This window comes from Anas acuta, chromosome 18, assembly GCF_963932015.1.
Source record: "Anas acuta chromosome 18, bAnaAcu1.1, whole genome shotgun sequence".
Classification (NCBI taxonomy): Eukaryota; Metazoa; Chordata; class Aves; order Anseriformes; family Anatidae; genus Anas; species Anas acuta.
The window spans coordinates 11,686,505-11,714,365 of record NC_088996.1 but is presented as its reverse complement, the minus strand read 5'-3'; the positions used below and the strand labels follow the sequence as shown (position 1 = coordinate 11,714,365).

At 44.0% G+C, this 27,861-nt stretch overlaps 1 long non-coding RNA gene across 1 annotated transcript; it reads right to left on the bottom strand.

The window, feature by feature from the left end:
• LOC137841869 (uncharacterized) lies at positions 1 to 27,861 on the bottom strand. The gene is made up of 2 exons (XR_011088810.1): positions 27,744 to 27,861; positions 1 to 1,066 (listed from the first exon to the last, which is right to left on the bottom strand). It is a non-coding gene; the product is annotated as an uncharacterized lncRNA (long non-coding RNA).

The window sequence follows — 27,861 nt, the reverse complement described above, 5'->3', positions numbered from 1 at the left end:
GAAGTGCCGTGGCAGTGCCAGCTATAGAAATACAGAGAGAGTTCTAGGGGCTTTTTTCAAGCCCATGGGGTTGAGCAGTCTGAACAGGGACTGCTGCTACAAAAAGGATTTGTCCTCTAACACAAGAATGGCAGGAGTATTCCTCCAGAGATGAAGGCTGGAGCAAGGCTTGTACTGTAAACAAAAAAACATGATAATCCTTTTTATTTGTGGATCTCAAAGAGTTTCACAAATCAGACACATAAATCCCTTATTTTGGAGATGAGGAAACTGCAGAAAGAGATGAAGTAATGAAATCAACCTAGGCACTGAGGAAAATCCAGAGGAGACTGCCTTGCACTGCCTTATATTGGCAAGCGCACCTTTGCAGCCATGAAACCACGAGGCTTCCTTGATATTCTCTACTGTGAGAGCCTGCATTATGCAGATTTTTATTCATTGACAAGACACTCTAGATAAAGATAAAAACAGCTTGTGTCATTCAGAAAACTTGTCTTTTATGTTGCTCTAATGAATACGTTGGTCCTCGCACTACTCCTTATCTCTTGCTTGTTTAAATGGTTTCTTCTTCCGAGCAGGGGCTGGATATTTCCATAACGTAGGTTCGTGAAAGAACTTGGAACAAAACAAAGCAAAGTCATCAGTAGCTGATGAGCCTCCTAATTTTTGCTGATGTTGAATGTTAGAAAAACAAGACCGTTTCCTCTTCCATTTTTCACTCGAAGCCTGAGGTTGCCCGCCGGCAGCCCACGGTTGGGGGCTTTGAGTGAAAGCTGTAGGCTGAGTGTTAATTTTCATGCTAGTCAGTCCCTCCTGTGCCAGAGGATAAACAGTCTGTTTGACCATCCCGTTCATCACCCAGCTGTGAGGAGGGTAAAACGCACCTGCACAGAGCAGCCCCGGCCACTCTCCAGCTCCGCAGGCAAATGGCTCTTGGCTGTGGCTGCCTCCGACGAGAGCGATGCCGCGAGCTTTTCCAATTTTCACTCAGTCTCTATCCAGCTGCTCGTGTCTAGCCACAGATAAGCACTTAATAGGAGAGGAAATGAACAGCAATGGAGCCGTCCTGGAATGAAGGCAGAAGACAGCCGTTTAACAAAGGGCTTTCTGAAAGCCGCCGGCTTAAGGGATCTGCCTGCCACTATCTCTTTGGTTGCCCTAACTGGAAAGTGATCTGATTACAGGGTGGCTGTCTGGCTGGGTTCCCTCCAGCTGACCACAAAGCAGCTGGCAGAAGAAAACGGCTTTAAACAACTCTTGTTGTCAGGCCACAAACAAGATGTTTGTTACGCAGGACGTAAACCTCAAACCAAATGAATTAAACAGCGACGACAACGCTCCTTCCACCCGGCTAAGGCGTTCCCCTGTGCTCACAGGGAGCAACTGAGCATGTAAAGGCAAGGAAAGCACGGGCTTCCAGCTCAGCAGCAGCATCATGCACAGTGAAACAACTTAACAGCACTCTTTAGGATATTAAAGCTATGCTGAATATCAAGCAACAATCCTGCAACTGCTAATTTATTCCCTATTTGGTGCCCTACGATTAAAGAAACTGCAGTATACAGACATCTTCACCCCCCCACACACCCAAAAAAACCACAACAACAACAACAAAACAACCAACAAACACAACAAAAATAAAACAATTTAAACATATTTTGTCATTTCCAGCCAGACCTGCTTTATGCAGTTTTCACTCAGATAATACCTTTGCAAAAACCATACAAAAGATGCCCATCTGGGCAGTTCTAGAAAAAATTTTTACACTGTGGCACAAGCACCGATGATCATTTTTAAGTCAGAGAAAGATCTCAGAAAAATATCAAAATACCAAAACCTAACTGTCATATCTTCAGTAGTTTTTATTCTCATTTTAACATCCAGACTATGGTAATACGTTTTCATTTTAAAGCTGGTCATTGTTAAAGAAAAAATAGGTCTAAGAGTTTGATCCCAAGGAAACGAAAAGCCTTCCCTAGAAATCCACCCAGAAGGAGACAGCTCACTTTTGTTTAGTGGCTTGGGAAAACCAAGCGTTTGTAGCACAGCTGCGGCTCCGTCTCAGTTTAAACCAGTTTTCTGTGACATCTCAACAATTGCTGGTAGATCCTGACCAGCCTGTGGCAGGAGAAACAAGGCTGCCAGTGTGTGCGGCGCGAGCGTGTGCGTGCATGCGGAGGTTTCCGAAGTGCCAGCAGCTGGACGGGGCAGAACGTGTAGGCGCTGACCTGCCCAAGCCATGCCTCAGTCCACTGCAAGCCTGATTCATTGCATACCGTGAAGTGACCCACGGTATCCAGCTTGCTTGCATTGGCTTGGCTGAAGAAACCACAATGCCTGCCTTGCCCAATACGCCTACCTATGAGAGAAGCAGGAAAACTTGGTAAATCATGCCTCCCAAATATATTCTGTAGATCTTCCTTGATTTGGACATTTTTAGGGGCTTCTGTATCAGGGCAGTATACTCTAGAGCAAATGAACAATGTCCTTTCAGGAAAAAAAAAAAAAAAAGATAGGAAGAATCTACATCAGGTCTGGAAACTTTAGCAACAGGAGCAGCAGAGACATGCCTGGTTCCTTGGGTGGTTGGCTGAGTATCAGCTAGTTAATTCTCATTTTGTAGTTCCCTATTCCCTCGCCTTGAAACAACCCAAAATCCAGGCTGCCAGAATAGCTTCCTCTCCAGGGAGCTCAGAAGTCAGATGGCAGCATGGAGCAAAGCATCTGCTGGGGGGCTCTTGCACACCTAACCCAGACCCATACCACATAGTTCTGATGAGCGACCCAACCACACCAAGGTATGGAAACCACTTTTCTCCAGCTGAAGGGCAGGAACCATGAGATGAGCAGTGGGCTACTGCAAGAACCTCTCGGAGAAGAGTGCACAGAGTCCCACAGTTTGCACCTTTCATATTGGCAACAGCAGCACGGATGTCTAACTGGAAAATTGGGTCTGTCTTGTCTTGGCATCCTCAACTCTGGCCATGCCAGTAGCTAAGCAAAAACTAGGCTTACTAATAAAGTAAAATATGTAAACATAAAATTGGACCAACCCTACTAATTAATCTTCTCATAAGGGTTCTTCTTTGGTCCACAATGCACTACTCTTTCAACTCCAAAATGTCTTTATTAACATTCGTAAGGAGCAGAGACCTCCATCTGCCTTCCCTGGCTAGTTCGAGGGCATTCGACCTCTCAGATGAATTGCTCTGTTTGCACATTTCGCTTCTTTGATCCCAAAGTCCATAGCTGCCCAAATATGCACTTCCATGGGGAGGAACGGCATTCCCTGACCAAGTCAGCCCAGTGGGAAAACAAACAGTGAGGGAGCAAAACAAACCTATAGCATCAAAAAACATCAATCACCAAAGGTGTCAACTGCAGAGGCATTTGTACGCACGCCTTCAAAGCCAAGTAATTGTTTTCCATCCAGCTAAGTTGGAAGGGTTATTTGTTTTACTATATTATTTAAGAGAATGTAGTTGTGAGACAGGGCTACTATGACGTAGATTTATCTTTTAAACATCTTGAGAATCCCACAGCTTGGCTGCTAAATATTTACAGAAGATAAGAAAACAGGCACAGAACTTGCAACCTCTTCTGGTGAGGGAGGTGGAGTTGGCTAACATTTCTGCGTTGGGGCACAAGAAACGTCGTGCAGGTGTGTGCATAAGTATTAAAAAATCAGAAACAGGTCCCTTCAGTATTTTAACTGCATAGAAAAATGTTCAAATTCCAGAGGAATAACTACCCAGTAATGGACTTGATTCAGAGCTCAGAATCCACTTTTAAAGCACTGCTGTCACGGGGAAAGAAACCAAGCTCAAGCACACTCCTTGGTGGTGGGCTGAGACTCGGCGGTGGTGGTGGGAATTTGCTGCTTTGCTATTTTAAAACACCAGGCTGTTGCTTTTGCCAGCCAGGTGGTCGGAGAAGCTTGCCGGCTCCGTTCAGATGGGCTGATTGTGCAGCAGGACCCAGGGGACACAATCCGAGCAGAGCAGCCCACCACAGCTGGGGCTCGGGAGGGAGCTGTGGGCACTGCACCACCACCAGACAGCTCGGGTGACCGCTATAAAATGGTAAGAAAACTTGAAGATACCCATCTAAAAATCGGTGTGCTGACTCCTGGTATCTGCCTCTTGAACGAGACAATATCTGCCCTGAGGCAGAATGTTTTCTTTGGCGACTTTTTTGGGGGGTGCCGTTGGCTTTTTTGCCTAAAAACTACTGAGGGACTTCAAATCTATGACCTTGGAGAATAAAATGGGGAGAAAGAAAGGTCTTTTACACTGAGCAGCCAATAGGCCATCTCCTGAAAGATAGAAGTTTTACTTAAGAGTGCTCCTTGGTGGGAAAACCAAACCAAACCAAACGAACACCCCCATTTCCCTACCCTTATTGGCTTCCCTATTTCCCATTGCTGTTATGCCAGGTCAAATAGTCTTAAATTACAATTCTCTGAAGCAGAAACTGAAAATGGGAGACTGAGGACACAAAGACATCTTCAGAAAGCAGCAGGGCAGTTCAGGGACTTGCTGGAGGCCACGTCCCATGTCCCAGCCAACCTCAGCCACCAAAAACCCTGTTACTTTGGCTAAGGGTGGTGAAGACTTCCTCTCGCAATGGTTACATTTGAGACTGAAGGAATCATTTCTTCAGGAAAGTTTGGTTCTTCATTTAGGAGAAACAACTGAGAATGCAGCAGCTTCCAGTTGGCTTCAGCTCATGCCTCCTGTCCACAGCCTCGGAACAGAAGACTGGGAGTTATCACCCTTCCAAACACTTCTGATTCGATCAACGTGATTTCATCCTGTTGGAATTTCCTCACTTGTAAAATATCAATTAAAGCCTTAATCATGCTGTGAACGTACCCCAGGACCATTAGGGCAGAAGGAGCCATCTGCATATAATTCTATCCGTGCCGTTATTTAGGATACGACTGCTGAAACAGTTGCGACATGGCCATATTACAGCAGACAAAGGGTTGTGTAGAAGCAGAACTCCTGGTGAGGATGGCAGCACACCAGATTCAGAGCATCCTGCTGGAGCTCCCCCAGCAGCCCCAGGAAGCCCCACAACGTTTTGCCTGGTGGAGCAAGGAGCTCCCACCTGCTGCTCCGTGAACAAGGGGATGTCCCCTGCTATCAGCCAGTGCCCACGACAAAAACATTCCTAGATTACCCTCAAGGGAGAGGCTAGGAAGGAAGGGATATTGTTTGTTTCTCTTACATCTCCCTCCTGCACTAGAAATTTTAAATTGGTTTATATGAGTTGCAGGCTAAGCTAAACATTTTAACTTGTCAATCAACTTGTGTTTGTTGACCTAAGATTGGCAGATATGGGAGACAGTTATTAGGAAAAAAATGAGCATAGTGGAAAAATCCCTTCTTGGGCTTTGTTTCTGCTATATCATCTTGGCATCAACTCCGAGTCTTTCTTTTTTTTTTCTTACTCAGTGAAATAATACTGTAAAAATAAACACACACAATCAATTCATCTCCTTAAAGAGACACGTGTGTGTTTAATAACGTTTAACTTGTTTACTGCAAGGAACTCACAACTCCTCACTTTATTTCACTGATTAAATCCTCCTTTGGAGCCAGTGAAAGTTAAGGAGGTTTGACATGTGCGTTTTGCCATGCCTTTGGAATACTCTCGAGTAAAACATTTTTTCTTTGGGGGAAGGGAGCAGGCAGCTACTGCTGGGGAGCTCTTTGCAATTGCTTTGCAGTTTTGCGTAAATCTGCCCTTCCAATTTGCTCCAGGAAGGTTTTGCATAAGTTTCAGGAATGGGTAGATTAAGGCAACAAATGGAACCCCAATATTTGTGTTCTTTCTAGATCAGCTGCTGACTCCAAGTCCACAGGATCTGCTGGTCCTCGGCACTAGGGAAAGCCCAAAAAACAAAGCAAAGAGCTTCACATCAGTACCAAGCAGCACCACAGACCATCAGCCATCCCGTGCGTTTGCTGGCAGCTGAGCACATATTTCTCTAAGTTGCTCACAATCATCTGTGAAGGTTGACTAAGCCAGGCGGGTGACCATGCATGATGGTCCACCGCAAACCCTAGGACCACATTACAGATCACAGAGACGTCTCCCTTGCCCTGATTACTCTCCCAGCATGATGGCCTCTTGTGGTCCAACCTCACATTACAGAAGAGAATAGGAATAAGGTTCAGGGAAAGTGGTGGTAACCACAACAGGCTGACTCCACTTAGGAGACGGAACAAAGACAGCAGAATTAGTCATTTATTTAGGATTGTGCAGAAAGTCTGGGGAGTTGCTATTCCGCCAAATAAAACCATCAATCCTTTAATTTTTGAAGCTAAAGGATGGGACAGAACCCCAAACCAGTGCAAAATGGATTTAAGTAAGAACACAACTTTCCCAGCAGCCTTTTCCTTCCTAGAAATGAATTTAAGTTACCCCTTACAGTTTATTTAAACCATGGGCCACCAGCAGAGCTAGCGTAGACCAGTGTGGTTCTCTTGAAGTCAATAAGGTTTATATCAGCTGAAGATTCCCTCCCTCAGTCCTTCATTTCCAAATATTATTTCTTCTAGCACGCATTGAGCTTGCATCATAGCTGGATGAAAATTGACTTTACGGTCTCAGACAGGCAATTCCCACAGGCCAGAGGTGTCATAAATGTGGTTGGATGTTTAGCAAAGGGCCACCGCTGGCAGCAGGCTTAGAAACGCCTTTCATACTTGGACACATACTGTGAATACGTAGAAGATGACTCTAGGGTTCGTGGTAACCTACCTCCTCTGCATTCCTTCCGTGAGGTTTAGCAGCAGGTCAGCTCTTAAAGGTCTGATACTGCTAGGAGCCTGATCTACCTCTGCCATCAAACCTCTGTCACAGATACCTGGGCAAACACTTCCAGCTGAGGATGGCTCTGTATCACCGATCACTGACATTATTATAAATGACTGCAGGGGATTTCAGGTGGTGAAGGATTAGGCTCAAGGCTTTAGTGTCAAGCCAAATGTCTGAAGGTCACCTCATAGAGAGTGTTGATGTGGCAAAATAAAATACAGAGGTGGGAAAAAAAAGCACGACCAAGCCTGCTTCTGGCAAGTTGGTGTTTCTAGCTTCCTCGCTGAAATTTAGGGTGGCCAGTTGTATCCCCAGCCTGGGTAGGAAGGGCAGAGCGTCAGCTTCTGCTACAGCAAAGAAGGTGCAGGTTAAGCGTGAGGATTTTAGCTCCATAATAATGTGCTGTGTGTGGCAGCAGCAAGGTTCCCTCCTTGGGAGGTTTATGTGAGCTAATTGCGGTCATAAACATTTAGGGCCTTATTGAGCTCCAGCCACTGGCCAAGGCAGGAGGCAGATGCCTTTTCTGTCCCAGGTTCCACATTTGTAAGAAGGGGACAACAACACTAGGGGAAAATCCGTCCCACCAACTGTAAGAGATGTGTCACCCCAGGGGAGAGGACACTTGTTTGTGTTTGCTACAGGCTGGACCCAGCAAAGTGGTGCTCTCAGTTCGCTTCTGTATCACCCACAGCAGATACAGGTTGGCTTCTATCACATCCTGGAGGCAGAAGATAAAAGCCTCTCATTGGCCACTGGCCAGAAACATGAAAAAAAATTCTCATCCCTCTAGGAATTTTGCTCTGATGTTTAATTACTGGAACACATTCGCTAGGGAGACTGAAATCCCCCAGCTAACAGAAAGCAGCACCTATTCCTTTAAAGCCGCCCACTGCAGAGAACATTTTCTTCCTATTATCCCAACACTGCATGGGTTTCCAGTCGGTGTTCAGGTGTTAATGCAGATCTATAAAATCCCACATAGTTTGGCTTCTGAAATCTCAGGCACGTTCTGCAGACAACGTTGCATTCACACAACTCCAGCTATGCCTCCGAGCTTGGCTGGTTAACTACAGGGGAGGACACTCGTGCAGCAGCTTAAAGCTGGATTATTCTGTTTTGATTTGCACCAAAAAAGAGCTAAAATGCACAGCTGACCTACAGAGATACAACAAGGCTATCAGCCTCACCCCATGTCTGTTGAAGTTCTTATTCCCCCCCCCCCCCCAATTACAATTAATGTGACGGAGCTTAAACTTCAAGGAAAGTGTAAACGAGCGAACACAGCTGAACACACTGCTCTTGAAGTAATATTTGTGCATGTGCCCAAAAGGCTTAGGGACAAGCACATTTCAGATATTGTAAAGATAAAATAGGCCTTGAAAAAAAGAATTTGAGAAGTTTATGGGAAGTCTGTTATTCAACATGGGGCATAATACTGCAGCCAGAAGTGAGATACTTTTTTTTGTTGTTGTTTGCATATATACATTATATATATACAAACTAGGAATAGTGTTCAAGAGCATTTCAGACATACATTGACACTGATTTAAAAATTCATCCAAGGCACTAAATTTGAATCCAGGGAGAGAAGACTTGGCTGCCTGCATATCAGATAAATGCCTTCTGTATTGGTTTGGGCTGCAGTAGATGCAGGTAAAAATGGGGCTGAAATATCCAGCCCAGAGGACCTTCTGTTGCACCACCAGGAACTGGCTTTGGTGTTTTCTTAAACAAAGTGCTACAATTTCAGAAGATCAGATAAAAACTTTACTTTGGGATGTTTCTTCCACAGCGAGGGAAAGTAGAGGGGGGAAAAGGGAAATTATAGGACAGTCGCAGCAAGGAAAGGAGACCAAAGGAAAAGCATTTCAGTGGAACTACCTTAAGCTCTGATGAACTCCACCAAGCATCCCCCTTTCCGCTCAAATAGCCAAAGGACCAGAGGTGCTGTAATTACCCTGCAAACCTCTATGTCATTTGCCGGACCACAATATTTTTCTTGCTCACTGTGCTCTCTTTCTTAAAGACAAATTTGCTCTGTTGATGAAGACATGAATTAATCCGGGTAGAGGCTTTCCAAAAAAACATCTTATTTTAAAATGGCTGGGGAAAAACCTAAGCGATGCCAACGCAATCTATTTATTTTGTTTTAGAGAGGTGGTGTCCCTCCTCTTTATGCCAGTGACATTTAACTGCAATATATATATTAGGAGCCCAATGAAAGCCTCAATGTGTGAGGAGGAAGGTCACAAGGGAGATGAGCTTGCAGTCATTAGCCCCGGCCGCAATTGCAAATCCACCTCAGAGGTTAACACACCTTGTTACAGCGGGTTTCAGAAGATGGACTGTAGGATTAAATAACCCCTGGGTGGTCCTCCAGGGTCAGATGAAGGGATGTTTCCACTAGCTATATGTCAGGAGGGCTGATGTTAAAAGGGCTTCAGTCTCTGCTGATGCCCTCGCCCTTCCCAGCAGCAGCGGGATGCAGCACCACGGCTGCTCGCAGTGCCGCAGGCTCTTGCCCTCTGGCTCTGCTGACTGCAGAGACAGGATACGACCTTGCTGGGCTTGCTGCTGAGGGCTGGCTATGCCTCTGCATGTCATACAGATGTGCCTGGAGCCTGCAGCAAGCAGGAATTCATTTTGAGGAGGCTGTGACAGCAAATGGAGAGGAACCCCGGAGCGGAGATATAGCATCCTATAAAGCCACATGGCAAGGGTGGAAAAAAGACATGGTCTGCCTCACCGTGCTTTTCTTCCCAACATTAAAATGCCCCTGCTAGGGCTAAGCTTTGCAAATCCTATGAAGAAAATTGCAGTCACTTGTGTTCATTGGGAGCTAGGTGGATGCTCCATGGTTTGCTTTGTTTTAAGCTTTGCTCACACAGGGGATTTGTTTTAAGTCCTGGGAGCATGAACCATCTCTGGCAGTGAGGTGACAGCTGAGCCCTCCCAGGGGCTGCTGTCTCCATCAGGAAGGGCACCGTGCTGCCACCATGCTCATCACCACAGGCTGTGTGTTTGTCCCACCCTGGCAAGCAGTTGTGCGGCTCTCAGCAAAGGGCTGCAGTCTGCTGACTTGGCAGCTCTCAGTTCCCTGCAGCACTGCATCCTCGAGCAGATCACAGGCAAATATTTAGACACTCGTGCACACAAATGGGCATTCTCTCAGCTTTCACACAGGGATACAATATTTAATCAAGCCCTGGGCAGAGAACAGCAGCTCTGAATTGAGGAATCGTTATATAAAAGACTCGGCTGGCTTCTGGCGATAGAAAGGAAAGCAAGCTCTGTGTCACGCAAAGATTCCCATCCTATTTCTGGGTGTAGGTCTTCTAGGGTTTCCTAGTGTTGTGTCTCCCCTAAATTTTCTCAAGTCACCACTTTAGTTACACAAAAATTCAGCCAACTGTAATGGCCTCTTCTAGTCCTAAGAGCAAGACTCTTCATGAGGTTCTAAAAAAAGTTGATCTCTAAAGATCCCAAATGGGAGAGGTTTCCTTGCTTGTTGTAATGTCAGTGTTTTATTGAAATGATAGTCACAAATAAGTCAAAGCCCCTTGTAACAGTTCTTGTAGAAGTGTTACAGACACAAAACAAGAGAAGGAACTGGATTATTACTGCTGAAAGCAAAGCAGCAACATTCCTAGACTCAGTACAAATATTGGCTGATACAGCCTGCCCTAACCTCAGCCAAACGAGCAGGCAAGAACTGCAGATGGTTGAAGAGAAAAAGCAAAAGCTGAAGTAGAGGTGGGACTTGACCCTATCCTTTACTCAAATGAGACAAACAGTTTGTCATCAAGGTATTGGTACTGTGGTTTTTTCTTTTTTTTTTTTTTTTTTGGAAACACACAGTGTGTCCCGATGAAGGGCACCATGCTCTGGGAGCGCTACAGAGCTGTTCCCTCACCATTTGTGACCCAAGAGCTGCTCTGGTTCAGTTGTGCTGGAAAAAAACACGGTGCTCGTGTCTGAGCACTCTGCCCAGGCAGATGCTGGGGGGAGCACGGCCCCTCCAGCCGCACCCCTTGGGCTACAGCAGATGACTAACATGTAAGCCTGGCAGGGAAGCAGGTGAAGTCATAAATCTGCCAGGGCATCTTACAGACTGCTCTTCTTTATTTGCTTTCTTCGTTTGTCTTCTTGATGCCTCCTTCCTGATGTTTGAGTTGAAGGAGCTGCTCGAAAAGTCCCACCCCAGCCAAGGTGCTGCTGACCGGCACAAACAGGAGAACTCACACTGCTGGCAGTGAAAAGCTTTCCCAGAGATGAGTGTGTTTTCCAGTCTAGAAAGCTCTCTGCTTGTACCTGCCCATGCTTTACGTCAGCCAGCCTTGATTTACAGCACTATGCTCTACGGTGAAGTTATCTTGGATCAGATCCCTCTCCCCAGTCTCTCACATGAACAAGGGGATGCTGCGAGTTCCTGTTCACACCCTAAAGCAGTGAAGGCCAGGCTGAGGACCATGCTTAGATCCATGCTGGAGCTGGAGAAAGGTTGAGTGGTCCCTTTTGCAGGACACAGCCAGGAGGACACAGTGTCTGCACATGCTTCAGGCTGCAGGACAGTACTGCATGATACCAAATTTGCCAATGACTGTCTGTTAATGCCTAAATCACTCACCAATAGACTGTTAAGTAACATCAAGTTAATTAGAATTGGCATCTAATAACAATGACTTGTGTGGTCTTTGGACTACTTTGAAAACATACAGAATTATTTTTTTAACTGCCAAATTCATTTCTGACACCAAAGCTTGCATCATGAACAGGTGTGTAAGACATTGAGGTCATTTTTTTTCTGAAATTAGTTACTCCCTGTTTTCCATGAGCTTTCAGCCCATGTTTTAAGGGCACACCAAGCCTTCCTCCACCTTCCCTTAGTCACAGAAAGCCTATAGGGTGTGCATCCATAGCACAACAGGGCTGCCCAGATGTGCAGAAATCCATTACTCAGCAGTACATCCAGGGAAAAAACCTGGGCTATCAGTTTTCAGCAAACGGAAATTCTCTTTTCTAAAAGCTGAGCAGAAAGGAAAGAGATGCACCCAGCTAACTGTTTGAAGGAGAAGGGAAAAAAAAAAATCACTGATCCCAGATAATTGTCAGTTTGTGATAGCCTGGAGCAGAGATGGTGCGGAAGCAGCCGGAGTCAATAAAACCTCTCTGAGCACGACAGCTGAAAGCGCCTTCAACTCTGACCCAGGAGTATCCAAATCAGGCTTTTTTTTTCCTGTGTAATTCACAGATTGATTTTTTTCTTTTTTGGCTTGTGTTAATTTAGCAGAAAACAAAATCTGGCTGAATCCAAGAACTTCAGGGGGCCTTCACTGAAGTGGGATAAGATTTTTTGCTCTGAAGAGGTGTGGATATGTGGAAAGCAAACAAAGAACCGTCATGATTCCCACTACCAGTCCTGCATGTTGTTTTGCCTGAGCTCAGAAAGGACCCCAGGTCATAAATTAAATGCCCAGGTTTCCTGAGCAAATGGTATAGATAGAATCAAGCTGTTTTACTGGGAAGTTACAACAGGAGTTATCTGTTACTATTTTCTAAAGGTACTGTCAATTTGTTAGTATAATCCAAAGCCTTCCATTGTTACAATAAGCACTGGTAAAAGTTCTGAACAAGGTGGGGATATTTACTACCTGGTATGGTGTTTCCTGCCTGTCCTTTAGCAAAGCCCAGCCCTTTAATAGCAAGAATCTGCTTGAAAGAGCCCTCTTCTAAGCACACCATGTTCAGAGAAGGAACTAGTACCCTGAAATGAAAACCCAAAATTTCTCTTAGATTTTATTTTTCCCCTTAAGGATACATCTTGCAAATTATTTCAGGAAGGTTCTATTAAATAATAAAAACGTTGAGAAGTTACATCGTGCACTCCCTTATTTCTTGAGCTGCAAAAAGCTGCTTCCAGGAAAATGTCTCTTTTGCAGGTATCTCAAACCACCTGCAGTTATTACTTTCAAAGGCTTTGCTCATTACAAGTGCTCACATGAACGCACATAGCTCAGGGTTTCTCTGACTCATCACTTCTTGAGAAAGCTATTGGCCTCTAAAACATGAGAAATGAGAAGATTTCATTTAGAGCTAACCTTCCTGGGTATGACCAAAGCCCTGCAGGAGCATGGCCTGCTTCTGCCAGACAAGCGGCCAGGCCTCCATTGGGCCTGCTCACAGGCCCTAAACTCCTGCAGAGGACACAGGGGACATGCCCAGGACCCCGTGTACCCCATTGCTTCATCCCCACTGGCAGCAGGACTCCCCACACACACCTATTTCTGGCCCTAATCAGACTGAGGACTTCCAGCATCTCCCTGGCCTAGAGAGACGCTTGCCTTGATCTCACCTCAACTTTAAACAAATCTGCCTAAACACAGTTGCTTTTAGCTAAGAGATGTAGGCTGTTTTAAGGTCAAACTATCCATACACGTTCCTCTGAATTTTCTGCCCAAGCCTGCCATCTCACTAGACTTAACAAAAAAAAATACAACTTTATTTTGGCTGCAGAGCTTTCCTGGCCTTTGGGGACGGGGAGGGAAGTTGTACTGTGTAGCCATTGTTTCTGACAGTTCATTTACTCGAATGAAACAATCCATTCATCACCAGGAGTCCATCAAACAGAAACTGTCTTCAGCTTTGGCTTGCATAATAAATATACAGTATTTCAGCACTACGGATTTACATTCAACAGTGTGTATCCAATACAACATGCATTTGCCTTAGATCCCTGGATAATATATTCATGGCGTTGCTGCTTTTGCTACTGTACCAGCCTTTTAGTAGCTGCTCATTCAGCTCAAAGCTGCTCTCTTAGCCTGTTCATCATACAATATCCCTTTTTATCAGAATCAATTGCACTCTCCAATTCCATTAAACAAATGTTAGAGAAAATAACTTTTTTATTCCTCTCAAAGAGAATTTCATCAGATACCATTTTAACTTCAAACTCACACAGATGAGACAGGCTCCATTGTATTTTCAGCTTGCTAAAAGCTAGGAGTCTAGTCCAAAAGAGTTATCTATGGTTGTTCCATAGTCACTGGGGTCTCTGGAGAGTGGTTCAGCTTGTCTGTGTTAAATGGCTGAAGTCAGCCAAGATGAAACACTTAAATGAAGGGAATGATGGAAAAGGAATTCAAACAGATATGGTTATCGGGTTTTCCAAGCCACACACACCTCTAGTGAAAATTCATTCCTACATGCAGGGTTAAAATGTCTAATGTATTTTGATGATATAATTAAAGTTGGTAAGAAGTTAGAAAAATAAAACTGTCAGGGAAAAACCTTTGGATGAATGCATCAAGAATTAAAGTTACTGAAGAGCGATAAGATCATTGTTTGAGCATTAAAAATCAATGGCTCCACTGGAATGACGACCTATAATCATGAACACTGATCTCAGCATCAGATTTGTTTGAAGAACTGGAGTATCACTCAACTAGCAGATTTCTCTATTGGTATAGATATTAGCAAACAACTTTATTATTTTCTGATATAAGAATATATACATATTTTTAAAAGGATGATAGGGAAAATTTTAAGTGAAACTTTAATGGAAGACGACAAGGCTAGAGGAAGCAAGAAAGGGGTGTCTTTCACCACTCCCCCTTTTGGTCCTACTTTAATCCATTCTTCTTAGAAAGTCAAATCAAGGCAGAAACACACAGTAACATTTCTTTTCAGTGGCAGGATAGCTACCTGGCAATTGAGAAAAATGTTAAATCTCAGAAACAATTTCATTCTTTCTCCCAGACTGCTGTCTTGTAGCAGGAATGTTCCCTTGGGGCCAGGCTTCCGAATCACTGCCTGTCGGCTCATTGCTGCTGCCTGAGATAAGTTATCTGCTTGTGTGTGTGGATTTGAAAAATGAGCATGCAGACCAAAAAAATCCCAACACAACAACAAATGGCTCCCTCAAAAGTCTTACTGTGTTTGTCAAAGTCCCTTTTGATGTGCTTACATTTCAAAAATTATTACTGAGCATGGAAGCGGTTTCCTGAGAGACATGTCCTGCTGTGGTGGGTGGGTGGATGGGGGATTTGGAAGAAAAAAGCAAGAACAAAAAGGTCTTGAAATTGAAAATAAATTGCTTCTCAAGCCAAGATAAGAAGGTAGAACTGCAAAGGAAGTATGGTGGGATCAAACTGTGATGAGGATGGACATTTAATTAAGAAAGAACAAATTGATCATTATAGGAGGGGGTTTTATTCATTTTCTTTCATCTTTTTGGGTTGTGCTCTTCTGTAGCATGAAAACACAGCCAGCCAATAACATCTCTCAAGCCCCGAAGCAACAACAGTCACCCAACACCCACACACTTGTGCTTAGTAGTACATCTCCATCAGGCAGCCAGTCAGCTGGTTATGTTAATCAACATTTCAGCTCTGAGAGGACATGGAGCTCTGGTTATCTTGCTCTAGGCCAGCTGTGCCCTCCTAACAACCAGCCACACACATGCATAGGAGCAACGTGAAACAAGCTTCAGGTTCCAGAAACAACACCAGGTAGAGGGGCATTCCAGCAGCAGACAGCAGGACGGGTGTCCCAGAAGAACACAAATAATCACTGTTGTTCTTGTGTTGCCTCCAACTCCCTCAAAACTGGGGCCATTAAGGGGATAGGCAGAGGGAGGGAAAAACTGCCTCACAAATCACTCCAATGAGACCCTGGAGTGAAAATGGAGTCTGCTTACAATTGCTAATGAGGTGTCAAACAATTTGTTTCTTCTTCTACTGCATGTTTTGTTTTGGGAGGAGATAAGTTTGACTAGACACTACGTTGATTGAATTTAGTCAAGTTGTGAGCCTTGAGCACCAGCCTTGACCTCTGCCCACAGCCGTGGACAGTCCATTCTGCCAGATGTGGGAGGTAGGAGTTTGCAGACACTCGTCCTTAGTGGGACTCCAAAAGCAGCATTTCAATGTGTGCTGTGTCCATTTGTCCATGGGAGCCTTCATCTGTGAACCTCCTGGAAGCTCCTGATAGCCAGATCTGAAATTTTAAGGCTCCATACATGTAGGGTAGAAAACATTTTGGGTCTCAGCAAGTTCTTTATTGACTTTGAAGAGAGAAACATCAACTTGTTCCTAAAGAGTCTACCTCAAGCTGCAAGGAGTTTCAGTTCACTGCAGGTAACTTTGATGTTTATCCAAATGGTAAAAAACCTTGGAGGTCTGAAGACTCAGCTACATTCTTCTTGCAAGATCAGGCTACCTGGTGTCTCCAGAAAAAAAAGCCAGGAGCAGCAAAACAAGAGGATTTTTGACCCAAAGCTGGTGGGAGCCTTAACTCAAAGCTTCATATGAAAAACTAAATGCAACTCGCAGCTGTTGCAATGTTCACTTTACCAAATTTTTCAAGACACTTGGACAGGCTTGCAGCTGGTCTTCTCAGTGTGTGGTGGCAACAAACCACCTGTCTTAGTGCACTGAGTCCCTGTTTAGCTTTTAAACTCACAAAACAGCATTGGGCAGCTATGAAGAACCACTGCAAAAGCAGGCAGAGCCACGCTCCTGCCTTGGGGCTGGGAAACACTGCAAGATTTGGGAGGGGAGAGGAGGAAGATCAGGAGAATGGGAGTGATCTAGGGCAGGGCTTGCAAGGTGCTGGATCTAAGCCTTAGCTATCATTAATGACGCAGAGATTATGAACACAGGAACCTGATATAATAATTCTGATATAACAGGAAAATAGCCCTTTACCAGCTGAATTGTCACATGAAGAGCCAGCTCCAGGAGACCACCATAGATCTTGGATGTTCAAGCCCTTGAGAGTATCATTAAACCAAACCATGCTGCCCTTCCACAAGGACAGTCAAGAAACCAGATCCCAAGCATCCTTTCTCCCCAAACAGCCTGATTTGGATCTTGAGTGCTAGGGAGAATAGGGAGACAGGGAAGGGGGAGAAAGAGTAGGACTAGTGGGAATTAAAAAATGCCAGCTCTTTGCCATACAGCACACTGGGATGTTGGAAAACAAGAAAAAAAGATTTAAGAAGTGACACTTTTGAAATCTAGCCAAAGCCAAACCATCAAAATGGGACACTGCTTCTTTAAGTGCAATGCTGCACAAACGAAGGGAAATTAATTAAGTATGGGAGGCTGGTGTGGCACCACAGAGAGAACGCAAAATCTGGGACCTGCATGCCAAAGCTGGGGTGGAAAAGAAGGTGATCTGTCATTTTCTGCCTTTTGCTTTTTAAAGACAAAATATGTTTGAGAATTGACTAAGCAATTACCCAAATTAAAGAAACTGGAAAAACAAACAGTGGCGAATATGCTCTGATCTTTTTTTGGCAAATGGGGCAAAAGGGATGAAGAATTGGAGCTGTTGTTCAAGGTGATCCTTATTAATACAATGCACAGGAAAATAAAACAGAAGCTCACAACAGCAGCTATTAACTCTCCCATGGCCAGGTCTCTCCTGGGAAGAGGAGCTCTCCACCCCATTCCCTACTAGGAGGGCTCAGAGCAATCTCCTTTATTTAAAATCTAATTCACTTTTACTACCCAAGTTGGCAATACTCCCATGAACACCAGGACACAGCCTTCCCAAATTTCACTTTTTATCTTTTATGTGAAAGACGTTCTCCAAAGAAAGGCTTTAAAGTCATGACTCAAGACCTGGTCACGCAGGAGGGCAGCAGTCAGAACCGCAACACACAGACATTTGTTAAAAACACTCATTTATAAACATCTGCAGCAGAGAGGAGCTGCCTTTTGTTTTATGGATGGGTGACTGCTTCCACAGATTAAATTTAATGCCAATTTCAGGACATGTGTTTCGATGCTGCATTTCGCTTTGTTTTGCTTGTCTCAAATTTGCCATTTCCTGATGCTTTCTACCCAGTTGCTTCTCAGCCTCGCTGTCTGCAGTGCCATCCCACCAGCTGCTGGGTTTTTCTTCCCTTCCAAATAACCTACCCTGCTGCTCTAAAAGGAGACAGGCTCATGTCTAATTCCATAAATCATTTGATTTAAAGGTGCAAATAAAATCTTTTTTTTTTTTTAAAGCTTGTCTCATAACATCTCTGGACACTTAGGGATTTTCAATCAAGTTTTTCTATTCTCATTTTGCCTGCACTCCCTCTCCCTGGGCTGAAAGCAGGAGAAGCAGCAGTGACCTCCTTAGTCACGGATGGTTGCGGTATCTCTGCAGTCCTGTAACAGGCTCCCAGACCCCTGGCATTGGCACTACACTGCAATGTCACCTTTCCCTGAGCTTCTGCCCAAGCAACATGAGGAGCCTGGAGGTGAGGGAATAAATACAGCTTTGCAGTGAGCCCATTTGCAGGCTCCATGGGTACCTGAAGCCCTGAGCCAAGAAGCAGGGGCTTTGCTTCTCCCTGTGATGCACCAGTGGGGAAAAGTTCAGAACAGAAACACAGAGAGAATCCCCTTTGTGCCCCATCCCACTGCCTCTACAAAGAATTTTAACTGCATTGTGCTGTAATGAGCCATGCCTAAACTACTGTTTTTTGGCCCTGTGTTTATTTTATTTCCTTATTGTAATGAAACTCAGATGGCTGCTGTTTACACTAGCACAGCACAGCACGAGCATGCTCAACGCAGTCTGATTAGCTGCAAGTGGCTTTTGGAATTAGGGCAGAGGAAAGAACAAATTTTTAGTAACTACTTTAAATTGAAGCCCTCATTTATTTTCATTATAGCTAGACAAAAGCAATATAACATTTCCTAGCCCTTCCCATGCATGGCTCAGCTGCATGGGGCTGCAGCAGCTCTCCCCATCCACCCAGGGATGGATGAAGCTGCATTTTTCCCCCCCCCCCAGAGACAAACGGGACCAGTCCCAGCAGCAGGGTGGGAGCAGGGAACAGGGGCTAAGCCAGCCTCAAGGCTTGCAGACTTTGACCACACAAGTGAAACAGGATTCCAGCCGCTGCCGTAAGCGGCTGCCCGGGCGCTCTGTCCATCGTGTAACACGTCTGGTGCTGAGGTCACCTCCGGTCCTGCGAGAGGAGCAGTTTGTGTTCACAAGACAAATGCCTGGGAGCAACAAGGCTGAGGTTCTGGTTTTAATTCGCTGCTAAACGGATCCAAGTCCTGATGAAATCCGTGGAAAGACTCCCGTCGCCTTCAAGCCCTAGACAATGTTGGATAAGTCACAAACTTTGTGAACCCTATAGGCTGGGATCTTATCACACGTGTTTGTGAAGGACAAGCACATCAGGGCCAGCCCAGCAGAGCCCTCAGGTTGGGTTGGCAGTGCTGGGCTGATGCTTGTGCACAGGCTTTCCCCACAGCTGTAGCACAAAGGAAAAAAAAAAAATCAATACTGGCACTAAAATAGTCTGAGGCATCTGAATGATGATAATATGAATAATGATAATATTAAGTGCTTTTGTAGCTATTAAAGATAAGTGCTTCTCTATGATTTAGCAACTGTTCATGTTGTTTCTTTATTGTGCTGGTGTTCCTTTTAAGATACTGATCAAAATGACTTCAACTCCCCGAAAACAATACCGCCAATAGTCCCAGAAGAAACTGGTATGTGCTTGATCACATTCAAAAATAATCATGCTGCATTTAGAGCTTGACAAGAGGCTGCTACGAACACCAGAAAACATTGAGGCAGCAGTGATAGGAACACATTTCTTTTGAGAAGTATCCTGTGACTCCCCCCCCAGAAGGAGCCTCTCAGCCAGGGACCTCAAGAAAATCAGCTTTAGGGGAAGGGAGTACCTGCAAAGCTGACATTTTAAATGGTTGTCTGGGATAAAGATAATGTTTACTTAGATTTTTTTTTTTCTCCTGTCAAAGAGGTGATGAAGAAGTGATGAGCCACAGTCCCAAGACACAAAACTGGCATTTATAGCTTGCAAAATACAAATACGTAAAGGAACTAATAAAAAAAAGTGCTATCAGTTCTGCCTTCAGAAAATGCAAGGGTCACCAGTATGAAAAAAAACACTAGCTTCCCAAGGAACAACGTGGTCCCACAGTACTTTACAAAGAGCTTTGGCATATTCTGACCCATTGTGAAGTTGGAAGAACCTGAAGCATTATCAAGAAAAGGTTTTTCTACTCTAGAGAAAGACCACGTTGACAGCACTCATTTGCATGATTCATATAAACCATCACTGAGGGAGGCTTTTTGATAGCTTTAAACTATTAAAGTGAAATTGAAAACGTGATTTGCAGGAAAAGATCCTGTCCCCCTTCACAGCCAGGTTTTTATGCTACAAAAATCTTACCACCTGGGCAGTTTTTAAAGTTGTTTTTCAGCTACTAAATACGACTGCAGTCACAAACATTGGGGATGTGGGATAACAGCAATGGATTTCCTGATTCACTGGAATTCAAGTATTGCAACCCAGTATCAGTTATAATGGAAAACAATTACTATCCTTATAAAATACCACCTCAGCATGTACAGAAACCCAAGATTCCTCAAATCCAAACTGCATTTAAATGCATACAGTTTAGTCACATATACAAAAGTTGCATTACAGTGAGGAGCTGGTTTATAGAGAAACTACCACCACTGTCCTTAAAATATCAAGGACATAATCTTTAGGTTATGTATTTGAGCTGCATGTTACTACAGAAGATACTTGAATTATTCAGACTACTCTAATACCAGAAGAAGGTACCCTCAAAGGAGTTCTGTTGAGAAGCGCTGTTGATTCCGAAGAGGCAGCTGATTTTTTAAATTATAGCTTTTCAGATACTGAAATCATCTTTCCAGGTCAAATAGCTTTTTAAAAAATATATTAGGTAACACATTTGTTAAAGCTACTTTGAGCTAAAGCACGCTCAGATTAAGCTGCAATATATATTATTTACAATAGATCTATTTTCCAAAAGGTTCCTGTATGTTGGATGCAGTGTTGCCAACTGTCAGTAAATTTACGAACAGCTTGTAAATTTAAGTGCTTTCCAGAGAGCTATTGGTATGTGTGTAAAATACTCATTTTGTTCCTAAAACATGGCAAGACATTTTTTTCTGCGCTTGAAAAATAAGGAAAAAACCCTCATAAATAATATCATTGAAGTGATGACGTATCAGTTTCTAAGAAGAAACTGAAGTAACTCATTTGTGAGCCCAAGTACCAGCTTTTTCTTGCCTTCAGTGGCTCAGAAGACACTAATATCTCGATGCACTTTCTAGGCAAGAACTACCACAAAACCAAAGGGCTGCCTCATTCCTCCCGTGGAGATGCATGCCTTTGTGCTGTGCGAGTGAAGAGAAGCTGACAGCAGTAATAAGGAGGACAGTAAATCGCCCAGACTCATTATTTAACCTGACACTCAGATTTGGAAAGAAAGCTTCAATCAGAACAAGCATTTGATACGAAAATAATTTAAGAAATAGAGGTAAGGCCAGAAAAAGGACGGCTTGTCACGTCCAAACCCTACACAGAGCTGAAAAAACACATTTTCATCTGAAGAAAGAGGTGCCAAGCCTGGATACTCCACCACAGCGCTAACAGAAAGACAGCAGCCTACTTTAGTAAGTACCCAGCAAAGTCAACCCAAGTTTGCTTTCCTAAGCCTGACTCTTACAAATCCAAACAGAAATAACCCCTTTTCCTCAACCCAAGAACCACTACAGATCATTTTCTACAGGCTCATAGAGCCTAAGAGCAGGCTTTGGACCCATGGCCAAAAGGAGCATCGTCTCCATCCTAGGGAGCACCTAGATAACAAACCCCAATTAGCAGCTTCAAGGTGTTTGCAGGTGTTTGGGATGGAGATGCCAAAAAGGCTAGAAAAATACTGGTTTTGTTAATTTTGCAAGTCTCCTAGCGGTGGTATGGGAAGCAGACTTTTTTCTCCATGGGCTTGAGAGGAAAATACAGGTTTTTGCATCCTGGCAGCAGAGGCTAGCAATGTCTGATCCCTGCTTTGCTTTTGCTCCTTTATATAGGTGATACCAGAGCTGTTAACTCATTGCAAACAGTTCTGGATATCTGGAGTTTTATTAGCCATTTTAGTGGAAATATAGGGCCCAAACTCTGTTAGCAGAATAAAGGGAAAACGATTTGCAGTACAGTTTAAAGCGCATTTGCATTTTAAATTGTTTTACGCATCAGGGTAAATTGAGCCACCAAACTGAATTGGATTTGGGAAGGAAAGAGCTCAGGATGATCTAAGAGGTTAAGGAGATGGCAGACTCTTTGATTAGAAAATGGGTTAAAACACCAGCCTGAGTGCCCCTCTGAAGTCCCCTAAGGACCACGGGACTGTCTGGGCAGTGACCAAGAGGACACAGGCAGGCTGAACCTGCTTGCTGCCACCTGGCAGCAGAGATGGGAGAGGAGCAGAGCTCTCGAGCTGCTGGGTCTCCATCCCCAGGACCACACTGCCAGGCTGGTTTTACAGCTGTTTGAAAACTCTGTTATGATTACCTAAACTATACATCCTGCAGCAGACGCAGCACCTTGGCTCTGAAGAGGGGCCCTATAATGCCCTGTATAATAGTAATAAACATGATTGTTATAAAAAGATAAGGTTACGGAACATTACACGACGCCAAGCTCCAGTTGACTGTAACTTTAAGTTTTGGCTGAGCAAAGAGCCAGGGAGATTTTAAAATTCAGCAGTAGTAGCTATTCAGAGGGTTGTTCTAGTACTCCTGCCAGGAAAAACTTCAAGTGAAAGGTCTAATTTATCACACATTGGGGTTGCAAACCTGTGCTCTGGGTACCAAGGCAGTCGCTTGTCAGGTTTCAGAAAAAGTCTGGAGGAATCCCTGGGTTCGGAAGTGGTGAGAATTCCAGCTCCCTGTTCTCGCTGTAACACTGCTCGCTCGGAGGAACATGCCCTGCCCATACAGGCACGTGCAGAAAGGATGGAGTTGTCCTCGTGTCGCTTTGCTGTCTTCCCCCATCACTAAATAAGTAGTAATCAATTTCTGAGGCACAGTTCTGGTTCTAAAAATGGTTTTTCATACAGAAATCTAATACAGAAACCGCCTGTGTTGACACGAAGAAAGCAGTACTAGGGATTTTTAAAAAACACCCTGCCCATCTGCTTCTCTCCCTGTAGTTATCTTCTTTATTTACCACAGGAGGACTGCTCCAAGTTGCTTTTGACAGTAGGTTTCTCTTATGTTTCTTTTTGGTTGTCTGTGACTATAAAGCACTTAGGAGCCACTTCAGACATGACATTTTGATGGGAAAGTCAATACACACCTCTGCCTTGGAGTCCGAGGAGCTGTTGCAAAAACATGCATCTCATTGATAAAAGCTCTTCAGTGTTAATGGGACTGAGATTAAGTACCTAGCAGCTGCTTAATTTGAACATCATAAACATCCCAGAGAGTGACAGATCTGCTCAGTTCATTTATAGCAATTAGAAAAAATAATCCCATGAAATAGATCCGATTGCCTTGAACAGCACAACACATTTATCGCACAGACTTCTACCTCCTAGAAGCTCTGTACCTGCCGATGAGCAGCAGTACCAGCACCAGCCACAAAATCAAGCTGGAGGAGGGTAGGCAGACCCCAGCACAGACCCTTTTCCCATTGACCTTATGAAAGTTATGACCCATGCAAACATTTCCCACCTTTACACAGGCAAAGACTACAAGATGTTTGCAGCTTGGTTTGGGGTGGAAGGTGTGATGGCAGATACGTTCCTATTACTCATGCAACAATATAGGGTGTTCCAGCCATGCAGCTTGGCAGGGAAATGCACATCCACTGCCCCACCTCTGCCTGGCAGGAGATGCTGAAACAGTGACACCACACCAAGGATGTGGGTTTGCAGATGTAGGTGCTTCTTTTTCAATCCCTTCTCCAACTGGAAGCACCTAAGAAAAAGCCAGTCAAACACAGGATGTCCTTTGGATCTTCTTGAGAAGATCAGAAGCAAAAAACAATGGCAAGTCACACCCATCAACTTCCAGAAAAAGTGTTCAGACTCAGCCACAGAGGATTCAAAAAAAATAAAGTTTTAAGTTCCATCCTCCTCCCCTTTCTCACTGAAGTTTCAGTTTTTTAAAACTGAAGTCACCAGCACAAACCTAGGAAATCTCTTCCTTGTCTGATGCTTACAATAAGGCTTCTGCCCAGTGACCTGTTTCTGGATAGAATTAAAGAACTGAAAAGGCAAGAATGGGCAGAGGGGAAAAAAAAAAAAGTAACTTAGTGCAGCCGTGAATGAGACTTTTAGGGCCTCAGAAGAGACAGGTTCTCTCCAAATCTGCAGGAAGGGAGCATTCCACAGAGCTCCCTCCGTGCTGCCTGCCCCCACCTCAGCCCAGACCTGCTGGGACCACTTCTGATGCCAGCTGTCTCTGTAGCCCATTCAGCTCCACATCGCTCGTTTGAGACTGCCAACTGGGGTGCTAATTAGCACCAGTTGCAGCAGACAGCCTTTTGCTGATGTGGGCAAGAATCCATTGGGAATGTGCTGGAGACCACCAACTCAATTTGCAGAGATATTTTTATTTTAATGTTTTTGCTATCCTCGATACCTTGAGCTGTTTAGTTAAAGGAATCCTCCTAGGAGTTGTGCGGGAATATATGCATACCTATAGAAAAACCCAGGCATTATGCACACCGAATGCATATCGCAGGCTAATTATAATTTCCCTGCAGATGCCAATCAGAACAAGTTAAAGCCATTGAGAGGAGGAGAAAAAAATGCATCTGTGGTTTGCAAGGTAGGTGTACTTGACATGTCCTTTTATTAATTCTAATTATAGAGATTCCACAAATGGATGTCAAACATTTTCAGGGTGTTTTGCTAAAAAATTTCTGTGATGGAAAAAGGAAGAACTCCACCCCAGCAGATCATTTCTTCTTGTTTGTTTTACTATTTTCACTGTTTTCTTACTTTTAGGGCAACCAAGAGAGAGAGAAAGAAGAGAAAAAAAGATCCCTTCTGGCCTATGCTCAACTGCTGTATGCCCCTCAGCTGAAATGGAAAGCAAATATTCCCAGAATCTGTTCAATTCAAACAAACGAGTTGGCCAGCACCAGCCTTAGGGAAAGAGTTAACTGGAACGGTAGGAATAATTCCAGTGGCTGGATAGATGGGTCCTTGTGTCTCCTCTGGAGCCCAGCTCGTGTCTCCCCCTCGATCTACAGGCCATGTTCCTACTCGTGTTCTTCTCCACAAGCATTTTCCTGCCTGAAAGTTGCAGTTCATGATCCTCCAGGGATCCAGTGCAGCCAACAGCCCTTATTCAGCAAATGAACCAAGCTGAAATACTTGCTCAGCTTCCACTGGGTTTGATCAGATTGAAGGAGGGGAGGGGTAGAAGTTAATAGGGATGGAAAGCATCTGTCTTATTTCTCCTTTTCTGAAGAGGAGTCAGAGCTGTTGCCTTTCCACGTGACTCCTGTGTTTATTATAGACCCAAAGTGGGAAAGTGGCTGTGCGTTAAGTCCCAAGATCAATCACAGCACAAGATAACATTTAAAATAACTGCACCTATTTTTGTTTGCATTTAGGTCACTCCTACAAGGTCACTACTTGAATCTCTACCTTTTGCAGGGCATGTCAGCTCTTGCAGCTCCTTCCATACATCAGGGTGCATGTCCAGCAAAGTCTCAGCCTGCCTACCACAAGCTTTGCTCTTTAACCCTACAAATGGATGTTTTCCTCCTAGGCTCAGCCTCTGTTCCCACCCTACATCCTCTCACAGTCCATCTTTATCAGATAACAAACCTGGGTGCCTTAAGAACAAGGACAAGGGTAACGGCAGCCTGTTTGTTTAGAAATTAGAGTCAGGTTTGCAGAAGGATTAGACACAGTTCCACTGAACTGCACATGGCCTGCTAAGAACTCGTCCTTGCATTAAGCACAAAAAAAATGTACGCTTCAGTTAGAGAACCAAATGCATTGGAGATTCCTTATTAATCACCCTTGCACAGCTGCCAGCTTCTGCCAGACCACACGAACAAATGATTCACAAAGCTCTGCACCTTCCCTTACCTCCCCACTCACCCATACACGCTTCCCTGCAAAGGGAAATCCTCACCCTCACACACGTCTGGATACATCAGAACTCAAAGACCTCCTTTTCCTTCAGAAGTGTCTGAGTGGGATCATCAGCTGCATCCAGGGCCCTGGTCCCAAGCTTGAGAAAAGGGATCAGACTTCACCAAGAGCAACGCAGCTGCATGTGCTTACAGCAGCAGAGAATTTGGGCTGAGGCCCAGATCTTCAAAGGGACTGAATTGCCTAATTTCTATTGAAATAACTTGGGGTTAGACACCTAAATACTTTTGAAAAGCCAGGTCTGATTTTTTTTTTTTGAATTAAAAAACGTAAGCCCAGACAAAATGAGCATTAAAAAAGTCTTAATGGGCTATTCTGAAGTAGTACTCCTAATGGTTATTGCTCTTGACTGGCTAATAAATTATATTTTTATTTGCCAATAAAACAATAAGAATAATTTTTGGTTATTCTACTTTCAGAAGAAATTATTTCTTGCCTCATAAGCGTTGGCAAATGGTAAAACATGCTATAGAATATCAGATGATTCATGTATCAGAAAAATAGTGGAAATATACCCTAAGCAAACAAAAGAAGAGCATGTTGTAATCTGCATCTCTGAAATTCATTATATTACAGCTCTCCATCAGTGAATGACCTGCTGGACTGTCTCAAAAAATTGCAATTGCTGAGCTACATGGTAGGTGGGACCAGGAGAAAAACAGCTGTAGGAGTGTAAGGTTTTTGGCTTTGTTGTAGGTACTTTTTTTTTGCAAGCTATATTAAACTTCAGGAGCATAAAAATGCCTTTTGGTGAGGTCACCTAAACCAATCTGTCACCCATCTGCTTTTGCAAGCAACAGCAATTACGCACTACACAACAAAAAATGCAATGGAATTGAAAAAAAATAAGACAAAACAAGAAGCAATCCTTCCCTCCCTCCCTCCCCCAAACTACTAGTCACAGATGCAAGATATCACACGCAACCTTTCGAGGAGGGCACACAAGGACCTCCTCCAGCACTGGGTTTTGTAGCACTGCCTCTGGGCGAGCGTGGAGGGAAGTCCTTTAAAATGCAAGTTTCCCCTTAGTGTGATTGAAATCGGTAACTCTGAGTGCCTGAAGAGTATTGCTTTATTTCTGCAATGGCCAAGTTGTCCTTTACCATCCAAAGGAGTTTTCAGCAAGAAGAATTTCTCCAGACCAGACAGAGATACCAGTAATAATCACTGGAAATATTCAGACTAAAGAAGTGAAAATAAGACACTAATAGAGAAGAACAAAAAATAAAATTTAAGTATTTCATCTGACCAAAATGGGAAGAGCAGTTGCCATGTGACATACAACTTTTTTGTCACAGGGTTACTTAGCAATTCAAGATGACATCCTTTGATTTCCTAATTAACAATAACCAGCGAGATCCAGTGAAGGTAATATATTCAGGTAGCAATTCCCCTTTGATGTTCTCAAAGCATTTTGCCAGGAAATCAGGTTCTGAAACCATTTATTGGAATTATTAGTAATATCATCTTTACCCCACACAGTCCTGCTAGTCCCAGAGACCAGCTAGGAAAACATTTTCTAGTATAAAGTCACTTTTCTACTTCTGTAACATTCTCTGCTCATACCACCTGGGGATAGGCATTTTCACATATAGACCCCAAAGCAGCTCCTGAGATAAAGCCAACCCCAAAACAGCACGAACACACACACCCCAAACAGGCTAACCTAAAATGACCAGATGAGCCCAACAAGAACAAAAATAATGGCTTTGTAGAAGAGCTCCAGAGAAACTGGAAGGGCCAACACCACATCCAAAAACACCAGCTACACTTCCAGCTGCAAACCACCACATACACTAAAACACCTTTTCGGTGTAAGCATTCTCTTAGCAAGCCAGACAGCACCTAGGCTTTATCAGAGACATAGCTGCAATAGGAAAAAAAAAAAAAAAGTAAAAAAAAAAAATAAAAATAGTACATGGACTCCCTTACCTTTTCCCCATGGTACAAACATCAGAGGTCCCAAGAGAAACCTTCCCTCTGCTGACCAAGCTCAGCCTTGAGGCAATCTTGCCTGGAGCCTGACCTTAAGGGCTGCACCATCTGCCCA